General features: G+C 40.1%; 1 protein-coding gene across 4 annotated transcripts in view; it reads left to right on the plus strand.

Annotated features, from left to right (window-relative positions):
- The first annotated feature begins 2,885 nt into the window (after positions 1-2,885).
- LOC126481957 (uncharacterized) overlaps positions 2,886-24,320 on the plus strand; it is a 67,402-nt gene continuing 45,967 nt past the window's right edge. For 2 of the 4 annotated variants that reach the window (XM_050105916.1, XM_050105919.1), the window contains exon 1: positions 2,889-3,040. The gene's annotated coding sequence lies outside the window, so the exon portion shown is untranslated. Of the gene's footprint in view, positions 3,041-24,320 lie in introns of all 4 variants that reach the window. The other 2 variants (XM_050105917.1, XM_050105920.1) reach the window with 2 other exon arrangements.

Here is a 24,320-nt window from a genome sequence, read left to right on the forward strand (position 1 = left end):
ACCACGGTGTCTTCCTTAGTGAAATCTTTGCAAAGTGATCCTAAATCCTCTGTCACCTGCTCCAGACCAGCACTAGGTTTAAAAAAATTGGTGACCTGGTATTCTGATCCTAGTTCATCCTGCAAGAGTTGGCCAACACCTCTTCCATGGGAACTACCTAACAACAACACTTTCTTTCTCTTTACTGATTTCCCTACATTCTTACTTTTCAATTTGCTGCTGAAAGTTTGTTGTGCCCTGTCTACACCTGTAACTGCTTGAGGCTCACCAGCTTCTAACTGAAGCAACAGGTCAAATCTATTTTCCACATTCACCATAAAGCTGTCAGACAAAGTTCTAGGCCTGTTCCTCCTGTTGCCTGTTGCCACTTCCCACCTCTCTTTACCCTTCTCCCTCCTTAACCTGTCAAGATCTCCCCTGGCCTTGTCTAACTCAGCCTGAAGGGCAGCAATTTTCCCCTCCTGTTCCAGTATCTTCCTATCTCTACTACAAATCCTACAAAACCACTGATGAGTCTCATTTACTTCCCCTATTCCCACGCCACTACAGTCACCCACATGGAAAAAACTACAGCACCCATCACACCAAAGCCCCGACCTAACAATTCTACGGCAAGTCAAGCACTTTTCACTCATGATAAACGTAATAATTTATTAAGAATAAGTCAGTTAAATTACAGATAAACACGAAAATATGGTTACACAAATTTGGCCTATACGCAACTGTGTGTAAACAAAAACAAAAGTGCAAAGTTTCTGAAACAACAAGTTAAACTTTACGCTACTTTCCGGAAATGCTAGTTAAATAATGAAGAGGTACGCTAAGTTAAATTGCTGGAGAGAGCAAGGAACAACTAAACGAAATTCTATAGATTTGCTGCAGCAGAACGTAAACAGAAAATACGACTGTACGGTCTTTTCGCGTTTTCTGCTATATTACGTAATGAGAAATGAAACCTTTAATGGTACACTTAAACGGCACACTAATACACTTATTTACCACGTAATCAGTACTAATCTATGTGTTTTATAATCTAAAATAACTTATCTTTACGAGAACACCAAACCTCGCGCTAGTCGCTTGGCTGCAGGGCTTGACCCTCTATTGTTCGTTATCTTTATTAGCGACGTAAGAGACAATCTCAGTAGCTGCCTTAGATCGTTTGCAGATGATGCTGTCATTTACCGTCTTGTAAAGTAATCAGATGACCAAAACGAATTGCAAAATGATTTAGATAAGATATCTGTATTGTGCGAAAAGTGGAAATTGACATCCAATAATGATAAGTGTGAAGTTATTCATATGAGTACTAAAAGAAATTCACTAAAATGTCGATTACGCGGTAAGTTACACAAACCTGAACTACATACTTAGGGATTATAATTACAAATAACCTAAACTGGGACGATCACATATATAATGCTATGGGTAGAGCAAACCAAAGACTGCGATTCATTGGCAGAATACTTGGAAGGTGCAGCAGGTCTACCAAAGAGACTGCTAACACCACGCTTGCCCGCCCTATTCTGGAGTGTTTCTGTGCAGTGTGGGATCCGCATCAGGTGGGACTGGCGGATGACATCGAAAAAGTTTTAAGAAGGGCAGCTCGTTTTGTATTATAGAGAAATAGGGGAGCTAGTGCCACAGTCATGATACGTGAATTGGAGTGCCAATCATTAAAACGAAGGCGTTTTTCATAAATTCATCTGGTGAAGATGATAGGTACGAAACTCATCGAAACGTTGCGACAAGACGACGCCACCACTCGGCTGATAACCCGAGGAAAATTCATCATTGGAATACGCTGAGAAAGACTGCAATCGCAAAGGCGTTTTTCGTTGCAACGGGATCTTCTCATGAAATTTCAATCACCAGTTTTCTCCTCCGATTGCAAAAATACACTGTTGACACCCTCCTACAACAGGAGAAATGACCATCACTATAAAATAACAGAAATCAGGGCTCGCACAGAAAAATTTAAGTGCTAGTTTTTCCCGCACGCCGTTCGAGAGACAGCTTGAAGATGGCTCATTGAACCCTCTGCCAGGCACTTTATTGTGAATATCCGAGTAATCACGTAGATGTAGATTGCTCAAGTGTTGGGAGCCCTACACGATAGGACTAACAGGGGATATTGAGCGTATACAGAGAAGGGCAGCATGAATTGTCACACGTTTGTTTACTCCGTGAGAGAGTGTCACAGAGATATTGAAGGAATTGAGATGGCAGACCCTTGAAGATAGACGTAAACTGTCCCTAGAAAGTCTGTTAACAAAGTTTCGAGAACTGGTTTTATATGATTACTCTACGTATCGTTCACACAGGGGTTCGTGAGGATAAGATTAGAATAATTACTGCACACACAAAGCACTCAAACAATCATTCTACCCGCGCTCCACACGCGAATGGAACAGGAAGAAAACTTAATAACAGGTACAATTGGACGTATGCTCTGCCGTACACCTCATGGTGGTTTACATTACATTACCACATTTTCCATAAATCATGATTGCGACATTCTGTAATGATGTGGAACATGTCAGTTTAACCTAAGTTTTGATTAGACTTTTTTATAGTTACTACTTTATGTCTTAAAATTCATCTGTTGAGTAGAAGGAATTGTCATTCAGAATTTTTTTAATTTGTTTTTAAATATTGGTTGGCTATCAGTCATTTGACAAATGACCAAAGATTTTTGTGACAGCATAGTTCACCGTCACCCCCTTTTGTGCAGAGTATAGATGTAGATGGCCACAATTTGAAATGCATTGTGGAATGTTTTGATGCCGTGGGAGATAACATGTGAACTGACCTTTAACGAAGTATAAAAATCCGCTTTCATTGTTGTAATTATATTTTAAATGTTTTGTATGCGACACGGAATTTAAAAGGACAATGAACGAGGCCATCGATCTGCAAGCAATATCTTTGGGTTGACAGCTGGCGAATAGCAAGTGACAGCGGAGTCTGTGTAGTGTTGCAAAACATGTAATTGTCAGGGAATGGAAGTTATGGACAAGAGGAAAAGGAATAAATGAAGGTTTCTGATTTGAACCTTTTTGGTATTGCATTGTTTTGTTTTTAAATTTCAGGGTCATCAATGAGAGCGGGAAGGCACTACTGAAAACAAAGGGTTAAAAAAATTTTGTGACACCAGTTTTATTTTACGTGTTATATCTGCAGATTGCAAGTGAGAGATGGATGATAATACTGTAATTATCATTAGTTACTTGTAGTTACTTACGCCAGTGTATTAGGACCTAGAGGAGGGTTTCATAATATAATTATCACGAGCTTAAAAAATGATTGTATTTCGTTATTAATATATCTTGAGTTGAAATAGAGATTCGTATTTTTGTTTGCGTGGACTGCGATAAGAGGGGAGCGCTGTATCTGTTTCATGGTATAATTACTGGCCTGTTATTCATGCCGAAAGGTTATAATAAACAGCTCCTTCTTTCACCGGAATTGATTGGGGTGGGGAGAGAGATTTGCCATAGAGTTTTTTATTGGGTAAGACTGAATTCCCTTCTCTAATTTTGCGATATAACATACTCAAACAGCAATGCAGTTTTTTGCTATGACAGTTGTAAATAGACGAGTCCATTCCTTTGCTAATCCCCTTATGCAAAAGTATTCAAATCTATTTAGAAGTGTTCCGTCGTTTACCATGTCTAAAACTATACCTGCTATTTGCTGTTTTAAATCAATGGCTTTTATAACAGTGGTTATGCATTCACCGTCTCAGTTGATTTCTTACTTTGAAACCATGTTGGGAACAGGCTAATACTCCATTTTTGTTTATAAAAGTTATTAACTTATTGTACTTTCTTTCCAGCATTTTTGAAAACAGGATGTTAATGCAAGGGGCAATGGTTTATCACTTTATCTTTGTCACCAGCTTTGAATATTTTAATAACTTTGGATGTTTTTAGCTGATGAGGGAAGATGCCTGTTTCAAATGAGCAGTTACATGCATGAGTGAGGGGACTCAATAATGTATTGGACAGACAGTTGTAAGATTTGGCTGGGCATGCTGTCAACTGCTGCTGATTATGTTGATTTTAGTTATGTAACAGCCCGGACTGCTTGCTCCTTGCTTACAGATACACAAACACTGATAATTTACAGCTGTTGATCTGATTTTCTGCTGGCTTCTGATTTCCAACAAAATTAGTTTTCAGTAAATTTTCAGCTATTCCAGTGAAGTAGCTGTTGAATAGATGTGCTATTTTGCTTGATTCAGTAATTACTTTATTTCTTTGTGTAACAAGACAATTTCTTGCCTGTTTCCGTATTTATGATGTCCCACATTGCTTTTACTTTACTTGTAGAATTTTTATATGCCTGTCAGTCATTCTGCATTCTTTTTGTCTGTTTTATAACCTTTTGCAAAATTTTTGTGTTAGTTTTGTAGTGGGTGTGCATATCTGCTGTGACATTATTTTCCTTGCAGATTTGGTGCAGTTCTCTTTCTGGCAAGAAATTCTAATCCCCTTAGTAATCCAGCCATTGTCTCTTTTATTCTTTCTGTATTTACTGTTTTTAGAAGAAAGGCTGTATCAAAGTGCTTTATCAGTTTTTGTAGAAATATTTTGAATTTTGTATTCAGACGTCGTTTTTCATAGACATGAGACCAATCTTCATTGTGAACCCTCTCTAGAAGTTCATTTGTCATTGAACTTCATAATCAGTTTGTTGAATCAGACCTATATCTACTGTTATTGAATGCAATTTACATTGTGTGTATTCCATAGAAAGCGTAATTTGTGATTCACAGTAGATCAACAGTTGTACTAAGTATTTCGCCAACAGTGGGGAGATTTCTCTACTGCTTGTTGCAAGTTTTCAGTCCCCTTTCAAGCAAAAGGTAATTGGTTCATGTTTTGAAAGGCTGTGCTTAAATTTTAGTCTCATTTTGTTCCTTTGTAAATTCTGTTCTATTGAGTCATTTGTTTTTCATGCTATCCATTCTTGACTCTTATGCTCTTTGGAGTTGTTTATCCCCTTTCCCGGAGGCAGGCTACATGTTCGCAGAGTACATTCCCCCCCACATCTTTGTACTATGCTTTCTAAGTGTAGCTGTTTTTGCGTATGCTCATGTGAATCCAGTTGGTGATTTCAGTATTAGTGAATCAACAAAGTATTTCTTGCACTTCTATTTCAATCTCTCCACATAAAATTAAAAGAAACTATTCTTCTGACATTACTTTGTAGTGTTAGGGGTGGAATTTACATTGAAAGTTGTTAAATAGTGCTGGGTTTCTACATTGGTTTCTTTCTTAACATTCATGACCTCAAAATATTTTTTGATTGATTTTTGTTTGTTTGATAAATCGTAGAAATGGTGTAATTTAAAACTATAGATTGATGTTTAATTTATTCTTTATCATGTGACTAGTTTTGGTCAAAGAACATTATCCAGCACAGAACTTTGCTAACAGAATGTTTTGTATGTAAAAAAAATACAGATGTAAAAAAAAAACACAATGTCAAAATATAATATTTATAAATAATCCAGAATTAGATTTTTCACTCTGCAGCAGAGTGTGCGCTGATATGAAACTTACTGGCCGGCATGAGTCGTGCTTGGTTAGCTCAGTTGGTAGAGCACTTGCCGTCCGTGAAAGGCAAAGGTCCCGAGTTCGAGTCTCCGTCCAGCACACAGTTTTAATCTGCCAGGAAGTTTTATAAATAATGTTAAGTTGTGCAGTAGTTAGTGGACCTTCCCTGACTTACATGTCCTTTCACTGTTTTTTTCTTTCCTGACCCACCGATGCATTGATGTCCCCTAATAGTATATTAGCAGGTCTGTCAGGGATAGCAGATGTTATCAGTTCAAATTCTTCATTGAAGGCTCAAACTTTTGGTGATTGTCTCCACTGCTGTTATTGACTGGGACATGCATACTTACTTTTGGGAACTGGAAGTCTGTAACTGTTTTTGAAATCCTTTTGTCAATTATGATATATGTTCGCGCCTACAATCCCTAATGGCTGCAGCGATTTCCAGCAACCACCAAGGCACTGTCTTCCGCTAGGGGCAACTTGAGGAACCAGGAACTGTTGATTTATCCAACTGGGGCCCACTCCTGAATTTTATACACAATTTTTTGTCGCTCCTCATCTTCAGAGTTCGAGTTGGTGCTTTACACACTTCCTCCTGTATTCAAGAGAATAGGGTCCTGCAGGGCTCTGTGCTGAGCGTCCCACTCTCTTTAGTGGTCATTAGTGGTCTCACAGCAGCTGTGGGGTCCTCATTATTGCCCTTCTTATATGCTGACAACTTTTGTATTTCATTTTGCTCATCTATTGGTGGGGCTGAACGTCGACACAGGGAGCCCTCGGGAAAGTGCAATCGTGGGCCCTCACCCACAGCTTACAGTTTTCAGCCTCCAAGACTTGCATCATACACTTCTGTTGCCATTGTACAGTTCTCAACTTTATCTTGATGATCATCTTGTTAATGTAGTAGACTCTTATTGCTTTTTAGGATTGGTTTTTGATGTCCGCTTAACACGGCTTCCCCATCTTCGTCAGGTTAAGCAAATGTGCTGACAGCACCTTAACATTCCTCGATGCCTGAGTAACACCGACTGGAGTGCAAATTGCACTTCACTGTTGTAGCTATACAAAGCCCTTGTACAGTCCAGTCTAGACTATGGGAGCATGGCATATACTTCAGCATTGCCCTCAGCATGGCAGATGCTGGCCCCTATACACCACTCTGGAGTTTGACTTGCAAAGGGAGTGTTCCAAATGAGCCCTGTGAGCAGCCTTCTCGTGGAAGCTGGCGTTCCTCCATTGCAGATCAGGCGATAACTGCTGCACACATTCGCAGCGTGCCTGACTGTCAAAATTACCATCTCCTTTTCCGTAACACGACAATCCATCTCCTGCAATGGCAGCCCAGATTGGGGATTACAATTCTAGCCCTTGCCCAGTCCCTTCTCAATGAGCTCTAGTCTTTTCCTGTCCTCTGGGTTCACTCACATACACCACCATGGCGTTTACCTCTACCACAGCTTCATCTAGACCTCTCACAGGTTGCAAAAGACTCGATTCACTCTGCGGCCCTCCACAGCCTGTTTCTCTCTACTCTTGTCTCATCCCAGGGTTCAGAGGTAGTTTACATGGATGGCTTGATGGTTAATGGCTACGTCGGGTTTGCTTATGCTCATGCAGGACATACTCACTTGCACTCCTTGCCTAATAGCTGTAGTGTTTTCACTGCAGAGCTAGTAGCCATCTCTTGCGATCTTGAGCATATCTGTTCCTGCACGGGGGAGCTCTTCCTCGTTTGTCGTGACTCCTTGAGTGCCTTAAAACCTCTCAACCAGTGCTGCAGTGCTGCCCTTGCCCATCCTTTGGTAATGGCCATCCAAGAGTCTGTTTGAGGACATAAACAATGTGGACGGTCAGTGGTCTTAGTATGGGCTGTGGGACATATTGGAATCCTGGGAAATGAACTTGCTGACAGGCTAGCCAAACAGACTACTCATAAACCGGGTCCATAGATCCACAATAAAATTGGATATTTCATTTGACTTGTTTAATGCAATGAAGTACATGAACCCATATTTAGCTCCATCACACAGTACCAGAAATTTCGCTTGGCCTATGTAGCTCATTTACATCTATGCTATTCACAATAATGTGCCTGGCAGAGGGTTCAATGAACCACCTTCAAGCTGTCTCTCTACTGTTCCACTCTTGAATTGCGCACAGGAGAAATGAGCACTTAAATTTTTCTGTGCGTTCCCTGATTTCTCTTATTTTATCGTGATGATCATTTCTCCCTATGTAGGTGAGTCCCAGCAGAATGTTTTCGCAGTTGGAGGAGAAAACTGGTGATTGAAATTTCATGAGAAGTTCCCGTCACAACAAAAAACGCCCTTGTTTTAATGATTACCACTCCAATTCACGTATCATGTCTATGGCACTATCTCCCCTATTTCGCAATAATACAAAACCAGCTGCCCTTCTTTTTACTTTTTCGATGTCATCCGTCAGTCCTACTAGATGCTGATCCCACACCACACACCAATACTACAGAATAGGGCAGGCAAGCGTGGTGTAAGCAGTCTCTTTAGCAGACGTTTTGCACCTTCTAAGTGTTCTTCCAATGAATCACAGTCTTTGATTTGCTGTACCCACAACATTATCTATGTGATCATTCAAATTTAGGTTATTTGTAATTGTAATCCCTAAATATTTAGTTGAATTTACAGCCTTCATATTGGTGTGACTTATTGCTTAATTGAAATTTAGTGGATTTCTTTTAGTACTCATGTGAATAATTTCACCATTTTCTTTATTGAGGGTCAATTGCCACTTTTCGCACCATACAGATATTTTATCTAAATAAGTTTTGCAATTCGTTTTTGATCATCTGATGACTTAACAAGACAGTAAATGACAGCATCATCTGCAAACAATCTAAGAAAGCTACTGAGATTGTCTCCTACATCTTTAATATAGATCACGAACAATAGAGGGCCTATAACTCTTCCTTGGGGAACGTCAGTTATTACTTATGTTTTTTCATCTATTACTACAAACTGTGACCTTTCTGACAGGAAATAACAAATCCAGTCACACAACTGAGGTGATATTCCATAGGCACACAGCTTTGTTAGAAGATGCTTGTGAGGAACGGTGTCAAAAGCCTTCTGGAAATCCAAAAATATGGAATGAATTTGACATCCCCTGTTGGATGCACTCAATACTTCATGAGTATAAAGAGCTAGCTGTGTTTCACAAGAACTACGTTTTCTGAATCCCTGCTGACTGTGTGTCTTGAAGGTACTTAATAATGTTCGAATACAGTATACGTTCCAAAACCTTACAGCAAATCGACGTTCATGATATGAGCCTGTAATTCGACGGATTACTCCTACTTCCCTTTTTGGGTATTAGTGTGACTTGAGCAATTTTCCATTCTCAAATGAAGTCTATGATACCTATCACTCGAAGTCTACCATACCACAGAATCACACACAACTTGACAAATCTCCAAAACTTACTCATATAACTAATATCGAAACTCCCACCTTACCAAAGTATGTAAAACAAACTTGTTGATACCTGCCAATCACAGTTGAACATCATTACCAACAGCTAACAACACAGCCTAAAAATTCATAAAAACTGCAGTAACATCTATTTCTATGTACAAGAAATGCACAATTATGCACCTTAACCATAAAAAAGACACTTACCAACCAAAGTCAGTTGACACACGAATCTAGCGATAGCAAAAACGATGTCATAAACTCAATCTCTCAAATGGCCAGCCTAAACTTCTTGAATGAGGAACCTCTCCACATAGAAGACCCTACATTTGTGTCTTGCCAACAACACGATGTTATACTGGTTGGTGGCCTGAGATGCGGCAACTTTCCTCAATCATCATATCCATAAATAAAAAATAGAAGAAAAAGAAACGTAAAAGTAAATCTCCAACTATAAACAATACACTGCAGCAATAACCCCAAACATGAAAATGAATCTATTACCCATAACTGCCAACTTGAAAGTAACTGACTTGCAAATTGCCAGAATACTACTATCACAAACAGCACTCAAAAGAGCCCAGTAAATCACTAACGTCTTACTCGGTTGACAAACATAAACATCCCACACTAGAGAGCACCACGGCATACTCAAACATGCCCTCTACGAACTTGGTCCATTTCAAAAAACATCACACACACCGTGGCATCGCACCACACAGTTAGGTAACTGGTCAAAGTGGACGCACATTATCACAAACTTTGGTTGATGCATGAGAGACAAAATTCTCTTTTTTCTGTTGTGCTCTAAGGTAATAAAATTTATCGACATCTTGGGTTGTCGGGTGTTCTGCCGGATATCAGCATCGTACTTGCACGATATTTCGGTCACGTAGCTCGTGACCTTCATCAGGTGCGACCTGAGACTGCTCCTCTGGACCAGAGACATGAAATGAGCCCCAGACGGACTGCCAGGCGCACCAGACCGAAGATGGACCACCCAGAAGTGGGACTGGTGGGCGTGGACCGCAGAGGGAACATCCAGAGCCACAGCGGACGAAAAACGGAGCGGCAACGCTCCAACAGGTCATGGTGAGCAGGCGCGGACCGCAGGGGGAACGCTTGGTATCCCAGACCGTAGATGAAACCCCCAGGAGCGGGTTTGGTGGGCGCGGACCGCAGAGGGAACACCTAGAACCGCAGCGGAAGGAAAACGGAGCAGCAACGCTCCAGCAGGTCGCAGGGAATGGGCGTGGACCACAGAGGAAGCGCCTGCAGCCGTTGGTGGAGGGGGAAGGCCATAGGCATAAATACTGGACCAGGTCCACTCGAGGAGCAGTCTCAGGTCGCACCTGATGAAGGTCACGAGCTACGTGACCGAAATATCGTGCAAGTACGACGCTGATATCCAGCAGAACTCTCGACAACCCAAGATGTCATTAGATTGCCGGGAAAGCCTGAAGAGTTAATAAAATTTAATTAATTAATTTATTAAATGATAATACACACAAATCAGAATTTTACCCTTCAGAAATGTGTTGCTTATAAATAATCTGAAAGGCAAGAGAAATGAATGAGCATTATTTGCAAAAATAAAATAATGAATTTTTCATATTATGGTACTGTGTACACTGGTTTCAAACTGGCTACCATTTCTATCCAGGACAGCTATGTATATAGTACTTCTCCTGCAAAATGTCAGTTGTCCAGTTTCAAGTCTCAAATAACAAGTGTTTCCATTTGTCAGGAAGTTTGAAGTATAAACACCATGATGCTGAAAATATGTTAACTTACATGTAATTTCTCATTCTGTTTTATTTGTAAAGACTTGTGCTTATAGTCTTCTTCTTCTTCTTCTTCTTCTTCCTCCTCCTCCTCACAGTGTTAGACATTTGCCAGTCGTATTCTTTAGTTTGGTGCCTCTGTTGTCTGTGTTCTGTTGCTATCTGATATCTCCACCTTTTTCTTGGAGTACCTATTGATCTTTTCCCTATTGGTTGAGAATTCATTACTATTTTAGACATTCCATTTTGATTCATTCTTATGACTTGATCTCTCCAGTCATTTCTTTGCTCCCTGATCTGTTCATTTATGCTTTTTAACTCCAAAGTTCTTGTCTGATTGTCCCGTATCAAATCAGATAAACAATAGCCAGCTGTTATTTTCATAAAAACTCCATTGTTGCGGCTAGTATTTTTCATTGATACCCAGCTATTACTGTCAAAGTATTCCAGCCATAATTTTAGGTGGTATTGCCATTGTTTTGTAGACCTTCACTATGGTTTCTTTCCTCACATTTTTATCCAGTGTTCTGTATATGGTTCCATTAATACAACTGAATCTTTCAAATTTTTTGCTATGTCTTTTTCATTTGCGAAGGACATGGTATTTTCCAAGACATTGGATTCGTTCACTTGCTCTACTTTCTATTCGTTTATTGCAGTTTTGCTTGGAACTGTGTCTTGACCCTTAAAAGCTATGACTTTTATTTTTAAGTTTAGCACTTGCCAGTAATATTTAATTTATGAATGGGTTTTTGAAGGCTGTCCTTGCTGTCAGCTGTAAGAAGCTGGTAATCAGAAAGACTGTTGGATACTTCTGCTGGATAGAGTAATGGGTTTAAAACTCTTACTTCTTTCGACGATTGTCTCCACATATTGTAAATGTGCAGTAGATATCGAAAGCATTGGAGACAAGCTGCATCTCTGTGGTAAGCTTAAATTTTTCGCTACTTTAACATTCTCTTTTCTGGTAATGGCAATTTTAGAACCTTATTGCATTTGTTGGATTGCTCGTAGTAAGTGGTGTGGTGTCTCTCTTCTGTTTACTAGTTCCTGCAGTGTTCTCCTATTTACACTGCCAAAGGCTTCCACATAGTCAGTAGGTAGCAAATGTGTTTCTCTATTATATTGCGCATGGTTTTCAATTATTTTTCTGATTACATGTGTTGCCTGAATGGCAACCGCCCCCTCTGAGCTCAGTTTGCTCCTTTAATAAACTATTCCCAAAAATTGCAGCGAGTTTTCGTGTTACTATCTTGAAAAACATCTTGGTCCAAGGTTGTGTAATGAAATACTATAATTGTCGCAGTATTTTCCTCTCCGCTTTCTTAAGTATATTTGTTACTGTGACTAATTTCCAGCTGTTTGGAATTTCCATCATAGTCCAGCATTTGTTGAAGAAGAGAAGTAACATAGATTTCATAAGAGGAGACACAAACTTCATCAATTCAGTGTGTGTGTTGCTGTATCCTGATGTCTACCCGTTTTTCACTTTTTGTAGCACATCCTCTAACTCTGTCACCTCTTCCATTTGCGTCGTACTCTTTTGTCCAAAGCTTTTTATAGAAATCTAACCATTGTAACTTACTTATCACTTAAACATTCATATTTTTTATCTTTATTAAAGTACTTCATTACATTGTATGAAAACTCTTGCCTTCTATGAATAGAATTTTCTACTGTCTAACTGACCTGCTGTGACTTTACCCTAATTCACATGTGCTAATATGCCTCCGGTAGCTGTGCCTCAGTCGAGTCTGTCATAGGTAGGCTATTTTACATTATGTGTTCCACACCAGATTTACAGTTGAAAACACTTCAGTTGCACTTTGACATTAAATAGCTGTTTAAGGCCAGCTTGAGTCTCAATTATCATAATTTATGTGCAGATAAATGGTTGGTCACATACTACATTCTGTTGATGTCCCATAATATGATTGTTCGAGTGCAGTAACTTTACATAGACATACTGATTCACAATAATTTACATGTGGTGAGTAAATCCTTAAGACATTTTCACAAATCACTTTCCTTGGAATATAACAGTCAACTTGGTACATAGACAATGTGTACAGTAAGTATAATTTGGAAATAGTGTGGTTCACAGTCCAATACTATTGTCAGAGATTGCAGAATGCGTTGTTCAAGATAACTCAGTTCATGAAATTAATTGAGAGTTCACAGTCAATAATTGAAAAATAGTCACTCTATAAACTCTCTAACATGGAATTTACATAAAACTCTGCCCAACGTGATTTATGCTAACTTGTCTACCTACATTGTGCAGTAATTTTGAGCACAGATCTTGCTCATATTATGACCTTGCGCACACTGACTAAAATGGCTTCCAGCAGTCTCTCTTTTGTAGGATTACAGTAATTAAAACTGAAGTTTCTGTTGTTGTTTGCTGGAGTTTTTTAAGTGACAATTAAAAATTTACATTCCTAATTAACTGAATAGTGGAGAGAGTTTCTTCTGAATGTGAACTTTTAGATACAACAATAACTTCTATCGAATTGTGCTGTCTAGCGTGCCAAAATATGGGATTCTACTTCAGTAACAATGTTTTAGTTAAGAATGCTAATTAATCTGAAACTAAAGGTGTGCAAATGTTACTGCCATATCTTCGACATTGGCTGTACAATTGCTTCACTCATTTGTATATATTTTTGATCTACTTTATCAGGTCATTAGTTATTGGGTATATGTTTACATATGAATTATTATAAAAAGTTAAATGTTACTGGTATTTGTAATTAGCATGGTTTTGAGGTAAACCAATTACACTTATGAGTTCTGATTAACCAGAAGAATCTAATCGATCTTAAAGAAGACATGTTAAGTTGCAGACAGGTACAATTAAAAGACACTTACATAAAGTTTTCAGTCACAGCCTTCATCAGCAAAAGAGAAAAACACACCATTCATAAACACAAACACACGTCATGCACACATGACAACGAACTCCAGTATGTCGGGCCAGAATGCAACTATCACAGGGGATGCAAGCAGCAATCTGGAGAGGGGGGGGCGTGGAGATTGTAGTGTATGGGTGCAGAGAGACACTCTCCCTGTTGGCACTCTAGTCTCTGCAAACTCGACCAAACAGCGTTACAGCGTTCCTCTCTCTCTCTCTCTCTCTCTCTCTCTCTCTCTCTCTCTCTCTCTCTCTCTCTCTCTCTCTCCCCCCCCCCCCTCCACCCATGCACTACAATCCCTTCTCCTTTTCTCCCCCTCCCACCCCCCCAAAAGCTTTATGTAAGTGTGCTTTAGTTGTACCTGTCTGCAACTTAATGTGTGTTCGTTACAGTAAGTAACAATCTATCTTTTCCTATATTGTTGATATTCCTACCTGAAGTTTCCATCGTTCAGTGAATAATAATAATAATAATAATAACAACATAATAATAATAACCAGACATAACGTCTGAGAAAGGAAAGAAATAATAGTGATAATTGGGTAACTGTGATTTAATAGTGAAGATTTTGGGTACTGTGCACAGACCATATAAATAATGCTGTAGAAAGTATTTGCAAAATCAAATTTAAAAAAAAAAAATTTGGGGAAAATAAAAATATAATGGGGAGAAATACACCTGCTTTGTTACATCATTGAATTGCTTCACTCCTGTTGTTAGTTATTTTTGTATTCATCTTTACTTTATCTTGTCTGGTTTTGTAATAGTTTGTGGTATACAACTTTTTTCTTTTAAGGAATCTTTCTGAATCATCGTTCTAGTATATTAATGTATTTTAATTTCTTGGACTTCTTCCTTTGATTTCTACAACTAGTGACTGCTTGAGCAGTTTTTGCTGTTATAGTTCTGATGTTACCCCACTCTTATTGCAAATCTCTCTCTTATTGTGTACTTATGTTTATACAGTCATTTCTCATATAATTTTCTGAGGAGGGTTTTTTTTTTGTAAGCAGGTAGGGTTTCTGCTGCTTTTTGGTCGTACAAAATTTTATTCGGAAATCCTTTGGTCATGGAATGGCTGACTGTGTGTCACTACACTCTTATTGGTTAACTACTACTTACCAGATTCGTGAGAGCTCTATTTCACAAATATGTAGATTAAAACCACCCAAGTCCAGTTTCTTCATTATAATTAGTTATCTGCTATAGCTCTGACTTTGGTGCATTATCCATCTTGATTTGCATCTTTTACCTAAAGAGCTCTTACTTTCTCCCAGTGATGTAACATACCCCCAGTTGTTTTAGTTTTGCGAGGCTAGCAAAATGCAGTTGGCCTGGGAAATATCTACAAGACTGACTTTGCAAACTGCCCATCACAGAAACTGATGGAAACTGTGATTTCGATGCACCAGTCAGTTGTTGTCACACCTCTGCGCATGCATGTCCTCTGTTTGCTCTGTACCAAGTACTTCACTGAATCATTATGTGTGAGTTAATGAGAGGAACAGTTGTGTTTTGTCACCAGCTAAATACGACACAAAATGATGGTCGTGATAAAATGGCATGTGTTTGTTGTTGAGTGTTATGCGCAAAAAACAGCGTTCGTGCGAATGTGTGCAGAACTGTTTGTGCGAGCGTTTAAGACTGGAAGTGTTTTGGCAAAACCTCTAGCAAAGTCTGCAATGTAAATCTTGGTGAAAAAGTGACACAAAACAGGCTCTGTAATGAATAAAAACCACAACCATCCAAAAAGTTTGAACATCTTAAACTGTGAATGCTAACTTGTCTCTTCAGAAACATTTAACCCATATGTGGATCAACTCACAGAAGATGAAAACTGTACGGATAGTTTCAGCTAGACGAATCAACGGCACAAATTACGATGACAACCTTGTCACGAGCACGTGAGTTGTTTGGAAAAGAGTGAACTTTCAGCAGAATCACTGCAATCTCCTGGGTACCTTGATCATGTGATCTCCCTGTGATTGTTGGGTGTGAGGTTAACTGAAAAGTCAGCTGTACTCAAATAATCCACGCACTACAAGAGCTAACAAAACACTGAAAACACAGTCACTACTGTCTCTCGGGTAGAGCTGCTAAGCGCACCTCAGTTTAGTAAAGTGAGCAAAGCAGTGCATCGACGTCAATGGTAGCATCCTCTATGATGTTCATTAACAAGGGACAACTTTGTGTCAGTCTTATTATAAACATTTTATTGGGCCATTTTTATTTTGCCCACCATGTATATCTTTTAAAAATGTTTTACATTCTCGAGCCTTAATGTTTTTACCATGCTTTTTATATACCTCTCATTTTCTTCTAGAAGTTTCCTCTTTCCTTCTTAACATTACCAATGTTGCATCTTAGTTCTTGCAAGCAGTTGCTTCTGTATGTGTTACTGTGTACTGCTGTTGTTGATTCTTTTGTTGAAGAACATTTTGTGTGATGAGGCGGCATAGAGTCTTTCAGTTTGATTGTTTCAAGTATATTGTATATGCCATTCATATGAAATCTGATAAAAGTAATATATTAATTGTCAACTGAGTGAGGTGCTGCAGTGGTTAGCACATTGGAACCGCATTCAGGAAGACGACCGTGCAAACTCACGCCCACCCATCACGATTTAGGTTTGCCATGATTTCCCTAAATCGCTTCAGGCAAATCCTGGGATGATTCCTTTGAAAGGGCTCAGCTGACTTCCTTCCTCATCCTTATCTAATGCTATGGGACAGATGACCTTGCTGTTTAGTACCCTCCCCCAAACCAACCAGCCAACCTATCTTTACTGTCTTGGAACTCAGAAACAGGCACGTCTCTCTTGGCCTGTGCATTTTCAAACAGAGAAAATTAATTCATAACTCAGTGTTTTACAATGTTAGGTTGTACTGCAACCAATATTATTCTGTTTGCCTGGCTCCTGTAGTTGCCTTTAGAAATCTATAACAACTTGAACAGAAGACAGTTGTGACATCCTTAAAAAAAATTCATAGGGAGCGTTATTAAGTGCAGGCAGTGTGATCTGACTAATCTTGTGGAAGAACTCCCGGCTAAACTTGAGGTTGCGGTTCCACTGACTTATACCAGAGAAATATTGTGGGAATGTTCTGATCTTTGTAATTCTAGTACATGAACTAATTGCAAGGGTTTCCAATCATACTGTTTAAATGATGCTTTAACAGATTTTAATGGCAGAGCAGTACTATAGCGCATGGGTTGACGTTCCATTGAGTAAGTAGCTAACATCGCAAATATACAGGGTGTTCAGAAACAGTCTGAAAAGTTGTAAGGGTGTTGCATGGTATGTTGTGCTGAGAAATAAATGTGAGAGAAAAAATTCAACACATCACACCATTTCTGATTTAATTAGCGTTGATGTTAGCCAGTCAGGCCATTGTGCGCACAAATTCAAGTGACCCACCAGAGGTGATGTCATCAAATATGTTTTTCATTTGGTTTCCTAAAACTCAACAAGCGAGTGATACAAAAATTGGATGCGGGACATTAGCAAGGATCAAACCCGAACCAGAGGCTGAGCAGCCTCGTGCAGTGACATGTACACTTTGAGAACGACTGACACTAATTATGCCTAGCGGGCTGGTTGAATTTGCACACACAATGACCTGATTGGTCAACTTCAGAGCTAATTAACTTGGACATTGTGCAGTCTATCGAATTTTCTCTTAACAATTATTTCTCAGCAAAACTTACCCTGTAACACCGTTACGAGGTTTTCAGACTGTTCCTGACCGCTTTGTACACTCCAGGAAAATATATTTGGAGCCAGCAATAAAACAGGAAATTCTTCAGTATGAAATGTGTCTGTCGTGCTTGTCAGTCTCCAGAATGTTCAGAAAGTAGAATTTTTTTTAGTTTATAAGTTAAAAGTGTGTTTTTATTATTCTAGAAGGTAAATAGTATTCAAAGATGCCTTAGAGACACTTTGAAGTTGGAAGCTAAATAGTCCAACAGTGCCCAATAAAAAACATTTGAATTTTTTACTATGGAGAACTGCAGCATATATGTCTACAAGAAACTAGAATTGTTGGTAAATGCAGTCGTTGCCATTGTAACATTGGAAATGGAAATGTCGTGTGGCTAGGGCCTCCCGTTGGGTAGACCGTTTGCCTGGTGCAGGTCTTTCGATTTGACGCCACTCCGGCGACCTGCGCGTCGATGGGGATGAAATGATGATGATTAGGACTACACAATAACCAGTCCCTGATGGAGAAAATCTCCGACCCAGCCGGGAATCGCACCCGGGCCCTTAGGATTGACAGTCTGTCACGCTGACCACTCAGCTACCGGGGCGGACATTGTAACATTGCAACAACACAATATCAGAATTCCCACCAACCAGCTTTTATTCTGCTTCCACATGAAGGAATATACTAAGGCACTGAATGACACAGTAGACACTACACACACACACACACACACACACACACACACACACACACACACACACACACACACACACACACACACAGTCAGGCACTGTCTAACAGTGAAGTGTACATTTGGCACGTAAACATTAGAGATGCCGAGGACTTGGTGTGCCGGCTTGTATCGGGCTGTTTTGCACACGGTGCAGTGCTTCCTGCACCGTCTGTGCTGATGTGACGCGGCCTCTGTAGGCCAGCTGTGGAGACACACACTGTTTAATTGCTCGCGCTCACTGTATAGGGTTGCAGCATTCCTTCCCTGTGGAGAAAAGAAGTCTGTGTCATCACACGAGAACAGTCTGAAATGGTGTGACGGACACGTACAGCACCTACTCCTCCACAAGAGACCGTAAAGGAGCATTGGTGATGGAGGCACCCGATCCGTGTCCACCTCCGTGCAGGCACTCGGCAACAGAGAGGGCAGAAAGACGGGAGAGGCAGTGATGGTGATGTGCCATTGAGATGGAGGTGGCACCGTGCCAGTTACTCCGCCCGGTGATGGTCACACCTAGCACAGAGGTGGCGCAGGAGCCGGAGGTGCTTTCCCCGTGCTGCGGGAGCCATCAAGGTGAGCACTGGTGGCTGGCCGGGCTACGGCTGCCAACTGGAGTGAACCTAGAAGGGCTCAAGAACTTGTTAAGGGCTTCCGTGGGAGGAGATTGCATGATATATTTTTCATCTTAGTTTTGAAAGTACAGACCATCTGCTCTGCCACACCATTAGACTGTGTATGAAATGGATGGTTTGGGGGGTGGAGGGGGACGAGGTGGCATAAATTGCCTTGTTTGTCACAAGGGTATATGGCAATCCTTCCAAGCAAAAAAATCTTTGTGAGAGCTGTGATCGTAGCTACTGTGGATGCGAACGGGCAGTGAAACACGTGAGGAAATTTTGAGAAAATGTCAACTACTACAAGCCAAAAGGAGTTAAGGAAGGGGCCTGCAAAATCAGCACAAATATAGTGCCAGGGCCGCTGGAGCTTCATTGGGAAAGAGAGGCCCGTGCTGCTGCTAAATTGGTGGCACATATCGCACAGGCTGCCACAGGATGTGTGATCTCATTTACAATTCTTGACCAAAACATGTGGTCACGGGCCAGCAATTTCGTATGAGAAACACCCCATCGGTCCAGGTGGAGAAGGCACATGACGACGTGCCACAGTGCAGACGGGATCACAACACTTGGCATCGATTCTTCATTAGCGGACAGTAACACACCTTCAAGAATGGAGCGGCAGTGGCAGGGAGCATATAATAAATGTGCAAGAGACCTGATGCCCGACCTGGTGGTTTATGCAGTCAGTGGCGATGGACAAATTGAACATCCTGCCATAAGACTGAAGCAGCCGCGACAGTTTCCGAAATCCGAAAACTGGTAACAGGAAAACTACCCACAGTGTTTTGGGCTTTGACATCCACATGGAAACACAACAGTTCATCCTGATCAAATGCTGGATTGGGTTGCTGTTAAGTTTTACAACAGTTACCAATGGAGTAGATCATTCACTAGAGGAGATAGACATGACAACAAGCAAGGACATAAGTTGTTTGAATTTTGATTTTATTTGCTCCCATAAAGCTACATGGATTGGGCATCCACGTAAGAGATGGGGTCACCACTGATTTCATTGTGATGTGAGCCTTGAAAGTGAAAGTGACAGCGCACTCTAAGCTTCCAAAAGCAGGAAGGAAAATTCCGAGCAGAGCACATCCAGTTGTTGACACAGAACTTGATCCGATACCAGATGCACTTTGACAGAAATAGAGAATCCACAAATTTTCTGAAGACGTGTAACTCAAGTAAGGTATCAATTTGGCATCATCCACCAATAGAAAGGCCAAAATGCCAAACAACTGCTTTATACGCTGCTGTGGTAGAAAACTGTCCAATATGGGTATTTGTTGTTTGGTTTGACTCACCAACCAACGAGAGATGGGATAATGTTGGTGACCTCAGATACACAAATGTCTTAGAATTTAACATAGTCATTGCCAGACATGTGTCTAATTGCATTTTTTACATCTTGTCCATAACAAGTACCTCAATATAAAGTTCTTTTAGGGCTACAATCACATGGGAAACACTATTCACATCCATGTTCATGTCTGATGAAGGGGATAGATAGTTGCACACAGATGCAGTGTACATGTTTTTTTTCTAAAACAGTTGCACATTGCCCAACAGTTTGGGCATGCGGCGTGCTTGTGTTGAGCAAAACAATACGGGCATGATGAGAGAGGAGCACAGGGCCAGTGTTGTGATGATGTCTGCTGTTGCGGTTAGCATGTTGCTGCCCCCATGTGTCGCGAAGGCTACGATTGCACGCTTGTGGTGTCATCTTCACCCTTTAAACTAACCGACAGTGGCCGAGGAGGAGAAGCAAGAGTGGCTACTTCACACCAAGCTTCTATCTGATTTCCTGCTTCCATAGATACACTATGTGGTCAAAAGTATCCGGACACCTGGCTGAAAATGACTTAAAAGTTCATGGCATCCTCCATCGGTAATGTTGGAATTCAGTGTGTTGTTGGCCCACCCTTAGCCTTGATGACAGCTTCCACTCTCGCAGGCATACATTCAGTCAGGTGCTTGAAGGTTTCTTGGGGAATGGCAGCCCATTCTTCATGGAGTGGTGCTCTGAGGAGAGGTATCAATGTCGGTCAGTAAGGCCTGGCTCAAAGTCAGTGTTCCAAAACATCCCAAAGGTGTTCTATTTTTATTTATTTATTTTTGATTTACACATCAAGTTCCATAGGACCAAATTGAAAAGCAAATCTCCAAGCTCATGGAACATGGCAGTACGTGAAATTACAACATAAAAGTAATAACGGATAAAAATAAATTGTTTATGAAACCGAAAAAAGTCAATCCATAACTTTAAGTAAATGCAATCAACAATACAACACGAATCAGCTTAATTTTTCAAGGAACCCACCGACAGGATAGAAGGAGCGACCCATGAGAAAACTCTTCAGTTCCGATTTGAAAGTGTGTGGATTACTACTTCTATTTTTTAATTCAAGTTGTAGTTTATTGAAAATGGATGCAGCAGTATGCTGGACACCTTTCTAAAAGAGTTAGGGAAGTCCGATCCAAGTGCAGGTTTGATTTCTGCCGAGTATTAACTGAGTGAAAGCTGCATATTCTTGGGAATAAGCTAATATTGTTAACACGAAATGACTGTAAGGAATATATATATTGAGAGGCCAATGTCAAAATACCCAGAATCATGAACAGGGGTCGACAAGTGGTTCGTGAACTTACACCACTTATGTTCCGAACTGCCCGTTTCTGACCCAAAAATATCCTTTTAGAATGGGAAGAGTTAACTTAAAATATAATACCATAGGACATAAGCAAATGAAAATAAGGATAGTAGACCATGTCAAACGATCACTCACTTCAGATACCGTTTGAATAGTAAAAATGGCAGCATTAAGTCTTTGAACAAGATACTGAATGTGGGCTTTCCATGACAGTTTACTATCTACCTGAACATCTACAAATTGGAACTGTTCAGTTTCACTAATCATATGCCTATTCTGTGAAATTAAAACATCAGGTTTAGTTGAATTGCGTGTTAGGAACTGTAAAAACGAGTCTTACTGTGATTTAGCATTGGTTTATTTTCTACAAGCCATGAACTTGCGTCATGAACTGCCCTATTTAAAACCGAGCCAATGTTGCGCACAACATCCCTTACTACCTAGCTAGTGTCATCAGCAAACAGAACTATTTTAGAGTTACCCGTAATACTAGAGGGCATATCATTTATACAGGGTGTTACAAAAAGGTACGGCCAAACTTTCAGGAAACATTCCACACACACAAATAAAGAAAAGATGTTATGTGGACATGTGTCCGGAAATGCTTAATTTCCATGTTAGAGCTCATTTTAGTTTTGTCAGTATGTACTGTACTTCCTCGATTCACTGCCATGATTTCATACGGGATACTCTACCTGTGCTGCTAGAACATGTGCCTTTACAAGTACGACACAACATGGGGTTCATGCACGATGGAGCTCCTGCACATTTCAGTCGAAGTGTTCGTACGCTTCTGAACAACAGATTCGGTGACTGATGGATTGGTAGAGGCGGACCAATTCCATGACCTCCACGCTCTCCTGACCTCAACCCTCTTGACTTTCATTTATGGGGGCATTTGAAAGCTCGTGTCTACGCAACTCCGGTACCAAATGTAGAGACTCTTCGTGCTCGTATTGTGGACGGCTGTGATACAATATGCCATTCTCCAGGGCTGCATCAGTGCATCAGGGATTCCATGTTACGCAGGGTGGATGCATGTATCCTCGCTAACGGAGGAAATTTTGAACATTTCCTGTAACGAAGTGTTTGAAGTCAAGCTGGTACATTCTGTTGCTGTGTGTTTCCATTCCATGATTAATGTGATTTGAAGAGAAGTAATAAAATGAGCTCTAACATGGAAAGTAAGCATTTCCGGACACATGTCCACATAACATATTTTCTTTCTTTGTGTGTGAGGAATGTTTCCTGAAAGTTTGGCTGTACCTTTTTGTAACACCCTGTATAAATAAGGAACAGGAGTGGCCCCAACACTGATCCCTGGGGCACCCCCCCACTTGACTGTACCCCACTCGGACCTCACATCACAGCCGTTCTCAACGTTGTGAATAATGGCCATTTGCTGTCTGCTGCTAAAGTAAGAGGTGAACCAATTGTGAGCTACTCCTTGTATTCCACAATGGTCCAACTTATGGAGCAATATTTTGTGATCAACCCAGTCAAACACCTTAGTTAAATAAAAAAATATGCCTAGCATTCAAAACCTTTTGTTTAATCCATCCAGTACCTCACAGAGGAAAGAGAATACTGCATTTTCAGTTGTTAAACGACTTCTAAAGCCGAACTGTACATTTGATAACAAATCGTGTGATATAAAATGATATATTATTGTTACATAAATAGCGTTTTCAGTAACTTGACTAAACACTGATGGGATAGATTAGGTCTAAAATTGTCTACATTATCCCTTCCTCCATTTTTATAAAGCGTCTTTACTACTGAGTACTTTAATCTTTCAGCAAACAGACCATTCCTAAAGGAAAAATTACAAATAAGACTAAATAACATGTGCACCACAGTACTTTAATATTCTGCTAGGCCCTCCATCATATCCATGAGAGTCCGTGGTCTCCAGTGATTTAATTATTGACTCCTCTCCCCCTTGTCTGTATCACAGAGGAGTATTTCAGACATCAATCTCATAAGGTAATTTGCCAAGAAAGTTATGCGATTCCCTGTAGAAACTTAATTTTTTATTTAATTCACCAATGCTGCTCAGAAAATAATTGTTAAATACTTTACATATATCTGATTTATCAGGAACAAATATTTTTATTACAAACTGACTTTATATCATCTACCTTGTGCTGCTGGCCAGACACTTCCTTCACTACTGACCATATGGTTTTAATTTTATCCTGTGACTTAGCTATTCTATTTGCATACCATACACTCTTTGCCTTACTGATAACATTTTTAGACACCTTACAATACTGTTTGTAATGGGCTATTGTATCTCGATTGTGACTACTTCCAACATTGTTATAATTCCCACTTTGTTCTACATGATATTCTTATCCCACTAGTCAGCCACACAGGCTGCCTATTACTGGTAGTACCCCTTTTACAACCTTCTAATGGAAAGCAACTCTCAAAGAGCATGAGAAATGTGTTAAGGAAGGCGTTACATTTATCATCTATGGTACCGGCACTATAAGCATGCTGCCATTCTTGTTCCTTGCCGAGGTTTAAAAAACTGTCTGGTGCTGTTGGATTAACTTTCCTACATAGTCTGTAATTATATGTGACATGTGTGAGTACAAAAGCCTTTTAGTGTTAAAATTTGTGCATCTTGGTCCGAAAGGCCATTCACCCTTTTACTAACAGAATGCCCATCTAGTAATGAAGAAAGAATAAAAACATTGTCTATGGCTGCACTACTGTTCCCCTGCACTCTAGTTGGAAAACACACAGTCTGCATCAGATTATATGAATTTAGGAGATCTACCAACATCCTTTTTCTTGCAACATCATATAAAAAAATTTATATTGAAGTCGCCACATATAACTAATTTCTGGTACTTCCCACAAAGTGAATCAAGAACCCTCTCTACTGTGAA

This window comes from Schistocerca serialis, chromosome 5, assembly GCF_023864345.2.
Source record: "Schistocerca serialis cubense isolate TAMUIC-IGC-003099 chromosome 5, iqSchSeri2.2, whole genome shotgun sequence".
Lineage (NCBI taxonomy): Eukaryota > Metazoa > Arthropoda > Insecta > Orthoptera > Acrididae > Schistocerca > Schistocerca serialis.